This window comes from Physcomitrium patens, chromosome 22, assembly GCF_059467195.1.
Source record: "Physcomitrium patens ecotype Gransden chromosome 22, ASM5946719v1, whole genome shotgun sequence".
NCBI classification, from domain to species: domain Eukaryota; kingdom Viridiplantae; phylum Streptophyta; class Bryopsida; order Funariales; family Funariaceae; genus Physcomitrium; species Physcomitrium patens.
In genome coordinates this window covers 3,972,490-3,979,550 of record NC_143431.1, presented here as the reverse complement: position 1 = coordinate 3,979,550, position 7,061 = coordinate 3,972,490, and positions in this window count along the sequence as shown.

Below are 7,061 nucleotides of genomic sequence, written 5' to 3'. Positions count from 1 at the left end.
TAAGATTATAAGTTAGATTCATTGGTATACTTCTTTCAAGTTCAGCATTATTGTGGTTTTTATCTTTTTTTGAACAAGAAGATCTAATATTAGATAATCTGTAAATTTTTTTAACAAATTTTTGATCCACATATGGAGAACATGATGTAATTCATGTTGCAATCAAAAAGATTTATATTTTGCGACAAGGCAATCGATCAGTAATATTATATGCTTCATAATTTTGACAACTTGCAACTGATATCAAGTAGATTGCAATATGAAATAAAAAAATTAATGTTCAACTTACCTGATCCTCAAACATTTAGTGAAGTAATTAACTTTGGTATGAAATGTGACAATCGTCTTTTTGAATGTTAATCTGAGAATTGTAGAAGTGGACCTCAACGTTACTATTATTCAATGGCAACACCAATATCTCTTCAACACATACATTAAAAAATAGAAGATATGTAAATTGATGTGGTACATTTCAAACCTCTTACTGAACAAGAAAAGACTCATTGTTGTCAAGAAGGATTGTGTTTATATTGTGGAAAATCTAAACACACTGCTCAACATTACCTAAAGAAGTAATGCAATCATAAAATGTTGAGTACGGCTATCAAAAATAATAGTATATGAAAAAATAAGTTTGTCCAGCTACAATAGGGACTGTGTGCTTGGAACCTTGTATAACACCTAATAAAGGTCCTATTTTTTTCTTAGATCCCTCTCCTTGTTTTACGATAAATATTATTTTAGGATCTAAATATTATGTAGAATAGATATTAATTCAATTTTAAAAGATATTAGTAAAATATATTAATAGTCCATATAATAGGAAATTCAGGAGGACGGATGAGTGATTTAGTTCTTAAAAGCGGTTAATTACAGAATTACGATTAGAATCTAGAGAATCAGGGGAAAGTATATAAGAGTTATAGAAGTTAATTAAGGTGCCATCGCTGTGATAGTTGTGAGCGGGGGTAAGCTTGGTACTACCTCTTTTCTTTTGTTTGTTATTTTCTTTGAATAAGAGGATTGAGAGTTTCTGAATATTGTGAAGTGAATTGTGGAATGGAAATGTGATTAGTATTATTTGAGAAGAAAAAAGATTGAATGCTGAAATCTGATTGTAGTTCAGCAGAGAGAATGAGTCTATGTGTGAAACACCGTAAAAAGAATGGCAGTTCTGTGTGAAGAATTTCAATAATTGGAATGAGAGTAGTTGTGTACTGAAAGTTGTGAGGGCGCAGTATTACAGTTGGAGATTATAAAGGTGAATATATTGGTAGAAATAGCAGTTATTGGTATGACTGAATTGTTGTAAGGAAGAGATCGATAAGGTGAAAGAGGAGATTGTAGTTTCCTTGTGTGTTCAGATATTGGAAATAGAGATGATACATTCAGGAAGTAATTGATTGTATGACTGTAACGTGAACGCTTAAGCAACTAGTCATTCTCCGTATTTGAATCCTCCTATATGGATTTATTTCCATTAGATTAATTTAGAATAAGTAAAATAAGCAATCACATTTTGGCGTCGCTACTGGAGAGTGATAATACCTTTGAATATTAGGAATTAATTACCAAATAATTAAGAAAATTGGCATTGGAAGATGATTTCAATAGTGTTTGAAGCAAGATTATGGTTAATAAGAACAAGAGCATTGCATCGAGGAAAATAAATCAGTTGAGAGAAAGACAAGTAAGAGCACAAGGAAAGAACTTGCTTAGAGAGGAGTAAGAATGTAATCTTAAAAGGAAGCATCGATAGAATTGGATTAATCCATGGTTGCAAGCTTGTCGGTGCATCCGAACATATCAAGAACTGGACAGACTATTAATTCTGCAGTCATATGTACTGTTAGAAAAATTGCCAAGAACACTCGTCGAAAATTTTGTTAACATTCCAATGGAAATCTTGAGGCCGTTAACTGAAAGAAAAAGAGGCATAGAAGAATTTGGTACTCCATTGGATATTTTTTCAGTAAGGGATACCACGGAAACGAGCAATAGTTACTCTTCAGATTGACACAAATTGGTCGCCAATAAAGATAACTATATTGTATTTCAAAATCCAATGTTTTCACCTGTAATTCAACCAATAAAACTAATTGAAAAAAATAATAGTAAATCGAGGAGCACTAAGAGCTCAAAAATTAGAATAAGAAAAAGCAGAGATTATTTTAAAATGGAGTTTAGCGGAACATGAAATTCAATGGCGTTAGGAGGACCAGCCATTCCGATTGTAGTACAAATGGATGCAATAGGTGATCATATGACTAGTGTTGCACCACTACCTACTTTTCGGGGATTTTTGGATGTGAATCCCAATCAACATTTGTTTCAATTTCTTACAGCATGTGTAGCTAATAATGGCAGAACTGAAGATATTTGGTTGCAATGGTTGCCAACGACCTTAAAAGATACGGCATTTGAATGGTACAACCACCAACCAGTGGATCAATTTTTGAATTGGAAAGCATTGAAGAATATATTTTTATCTCATTTTTGGCTAATTGGTTTTGAGGACCACCTTCGAGAGAGGTTAATGGATAGCAAAATGATCCTAGGAGAGGCGGTAGAATTGTACTATGGTCGAGTGGCTGATATACTCAGTAAGTGGCTGAATCACCAAATATCGGAGGTATTTATCTTATCCATATTAATCAATGGTTTGCACCCACTAGAGCTAAAAATGTTTGTAAAGGAAGCTCAAACCGTTACGATGGCTGCGTCCTTTAATAGAGCCAAGGTTTGGAAGGAATGCCATTATGATCAATTTTTAACTACGGGAGTCACGATGATTCCAATTCAAGGTAGATATCAAAATCCAACTTGGAACGAATCAGTGGGTAGTTATCCACGGATGTTAGAAACAGAGGCCAATTCCAATACCAATATTCAAGGGCCAGTTAATGTCATCCCATTGCAAGCTATACCATCGAACGTGACAACAACATATGTTCCATATTTTTCGTCTTAACAACAAGCGTTAACTATGGCAGAGATACCAATAATGTCAGCCCTAAAAGATTCTAATGAAACCTTATTATTGAATTTGATGAAGAAAATGGAAGAAATGGCTGTCAATATGGCCAAAGATAAGGAGAAGAGGCAAAAGCCTACTAATACTAGGACCAATGTATGGTGTAGTAATTGTAAGGGCCATGGTCATTCTATAATAGAATGCCCCTCACCCTCACAAATAATGGATCAATGTACATTTTGCGGAAGAAAACACCTAACAGCAAATTGTTGGAATTAGTAAAGACAACAATAATAATTTAGTAATCAGACCATGATCCCACCAACCCAGTGGAACGTCAATCAAGTACAAACGGGAGATATGTTTGGATGGAATGGAAATCGATTTAATCAAAAAAATTGAGCATTCAATAACTTTCAAAGTTCCAATTTTAATCAGGGGTCTGCATCAAATTCCCAGAACTACGGTAAGGAGCAGCAAAACTTTCAGCAATATGGTCCATCGACGTCATCAAATCAAGTTCCCTCAGTACCAACAGGACAACCAGGCTCATTTTTTAACCCTACATGGAACAAGCCTAGTAGGTATATATTGGTAGAGACACCCAATATGCTTGATGGCAGTGCAAGAAGACCACTTCGTTGTTTCCGTTGCAGATAGATTGGTCATTATGCCAATGAATGTCCTAATCCCAGAGCCAATGACAATTATGTACCAGTTTGTGAGAATTACAAGCAGTTGAGGCATACATATCAGTAATGTAATGCTCTATTTAATTTCAATAATCGAGATCAGCAGATCTAAAGCCAAAGAAAAATTGAAGAGATAAATCGAGATCCTCAAGATTCTCTGGTAAATCGAATGGAATGTGTCGAAGCCGTTCTTACCCGGAGTCAGTAAAAGAGAAAAGGACCAATTCAATATTTGGGTAATCTTGATGCAAAAGACCAATTTGACCTAATTAGAGGACCATTCAATCAAGGTCCTATTATGGGCTTCGTACCCAGTATGAGACTTGACTCGGTGGTACAACCCAATGAGGTCCCGATTACGGAGGCTTCGGTTCCATTCCAAGCAGTTCATGTAGAAGTCATAGATAGTCGTCCGTTGTCTTCAAGAAATGTTACTCATAAAATCCTTCCTATAAAAGTAGCAATTAATGGTCATAGTAGCTTTATAATATTTAATATCATTAAATCTCCCTCTAATCTATTAATTTTAGGTTTATCATGGCTAAAAAAATATAATCCTAAAATAGATTGGATTTCTCATAGATTTGACTTTTTTGAAAGTATAACTAAGAGCATAGTTAATCAAGTAGAAAGTCATAAGTCTGGTACAATTAAACATGTATTTGTAGATATAAGAGCTTTCTTGTATGCTACAAAAGAGAGATCACCTTGTATCATTTATGTAGCACCTATTTCTATTAGTAGAAAGACTTCAAGTGGCATTCCAAGCCAATATCAAGATTTTTAAGATATATTTGAGAAAAAGAATACAGATACTCTTCTAGAATATCATTCCTATGATTGCTCAATTTGTATTCAAGAAGGAGTACACCTGCCATTTGGACCAATCTATAATTTATCATAAAATAAGTTGGCTGAGCTCAAGGAGTATATTGAAGAGAATCTAGTCAAGAACTTCATACGCCATTCCAAATCTCCAGCAAAAGCTCCAATTTTATTTGTAAAAAAAAAAAAAATAGATCATTGTAGATGTGTTTCAATTATCAAGGACTAAATAAAATCACCATCAAAAACAAGTACTCGCTATCTTTGATATCTTGACTCCTTGATTAGTTGAATCAAGCTAAGATCTATATAAAAATAGATCTACAAAGAGCATACAAACTTTGTATGTATCAAAGAAGGAGATGAATAGAAGACTGCATTTTGAACAAGATATGGACATTTTGAATACAACTTCATGCCTTTTGGACTTACAAATGTACTAGCAATATTCCAACATCTAATGAATGATGTCTTTTGAGAGATTTTAGATGATTTTGTTGTCTGTTACCTACATGACATCTTAATTTATTCTAAGAACTCAAAAGAACATGAATTTCATATTTTTTGTGTGTTACAAAAATTAAGAGATGAAGGACTCTATGCCAAGATAGAAAAGTGTGTATTTCACACTACTCAAGTTAACTTCTTATGATACATTATTACAAATGATGCGCTTATGATAAATCTTAAGAAAGTTCAAGCTATTATGGATTGAAAGATCCCAAAAATGACAAGAGATATCTAATGTTTTTTAGAATTTGCCAACTACTATCGGATCTTCATCAAAGACTTCTCTTAAGTTACAACTCTACTTACACATTTGACTTGTAAAAACAAACTTCAATGGAATCAAGAAGCAGAAGTAGCATTTGAAGCTTTGAAGACAACCTTTGTTTTTGCACCAATTTTGTATTGCATCAAGTTTTTCTAAGCCATTTTCTATGAAAAAGATGCATCAAAGTTTTCTTTGAGTGCCGTATTATCATAAATAGGAACGGATGATAAACTTCACCTAATAGTTTTTTATTCCCAAAAATTTTCAATAGTCGAGATCAACTAGGAGATCCATGACAAAGAACTTCTTGGAATCCTGGATTTATTTCAAGAATAGTGTCATTATCTAAAAGGTACTCCTAATCCAGTCATTATATATATAAATCACAAGAATCTTAAATATTTTATGTCAACACGTATTTTGAATCGTTGCTAAGCTTGTTGGAATATATCATTGTCAAGATTTGAATTGAAGATCACTTATCAATCAGAAAAATGACATGGTTTGTCAGATGCACTCTTTAGACGACCTTATCTTACATCAAAGGAAAGAGATGTTGCTTTTGATTAGCAACGAATAATTCTCTTAAAGCCAGAGCATCTTCATCTTTGAGCAATGGAATCAATACTAACTATTGATTCAACTTTCATTAAACAAGTTCAGTCAAGTATGTCTTTTCATTCTCTTATTTGTGATATTAAGGAAAATCCTTCAAAGTCTCATGATACTTCAAGGTTTAAATTCAAAAATAATCTATTATATTTGGAGGGATGCCTATATGTTCTAGAAGATGAAGCTCGATTAAATTATCATATTACATGTTGTCTTATTTAGGAATGCACTGGGCACCTAGCTGTGGAAGGTGAGGATGTATTTCACAAGTATTTAAGAAACCTTCATAGGTTTCATCCACACAAGAAGAATATAATCTGAATTTCAATTCAAAATTTCTAAAAAATATTCTTTTTAGTAGCCTTAATCATACATAAATCCCAATTACCTTGTTACTTTTATATTTAAATAATTTAGATTTTTCTAATAAGTCTCAATCCTAATCAATGAGCTTTAACAAGCTGTAAATCTATTTTGAGTAACCACTTGATGTAAAATTTTGTATGCATTTATCAATGTAAGTTTTCTATAGGTTTAAGAATTTTTAGTCCAATCCAACTTATAGATTGTGAGAAAACCTCCAAAAATTGCACTGATGCTACTCGGCTACCAACTTGAAAAGTGAAGCAAAAATCCCAGTAGTGATTTCTCCTTCTAAAACTATTAACTTTAATTCAAAATTGGTTTGCAACTTGATCTTTAAGTCTCTCAATACCATGCCAAATTTCACCTTAATCCAACTAATAGATCTTCAGATATCATAGAAACCCTATCCAACCCCAACTTATCAACTTCTAAAATCTTCTTGTACTAAAAACTAAATATCTCTAAACCACACTATTTGATTATTACAAAAAAATTTATATACTTATCACACTCAATAATCCAAATAATATCAAATTTTGAACTATAGATGCTATACCAAATGCATGAACTAGCCAAAATTACTAGTCTTAATTATTTTATATAAAATCCAAATTACCAATACAAATGCTAACTTTGAACAACAATTGCTAAGTCTTCAAAAATCCTCCAAAAACCACCCTTATGCCTCTCAAAAGAGCTTCAAGCTAACTCTCAAATCCTATCCTCCAATCTCCAAATGAATTCCTATTTTGCCCTAGGACATTCTTTTAGTAGCTAAAGCTCTGATTTTGACCCTGTTTCACAAATGGTCGACTCC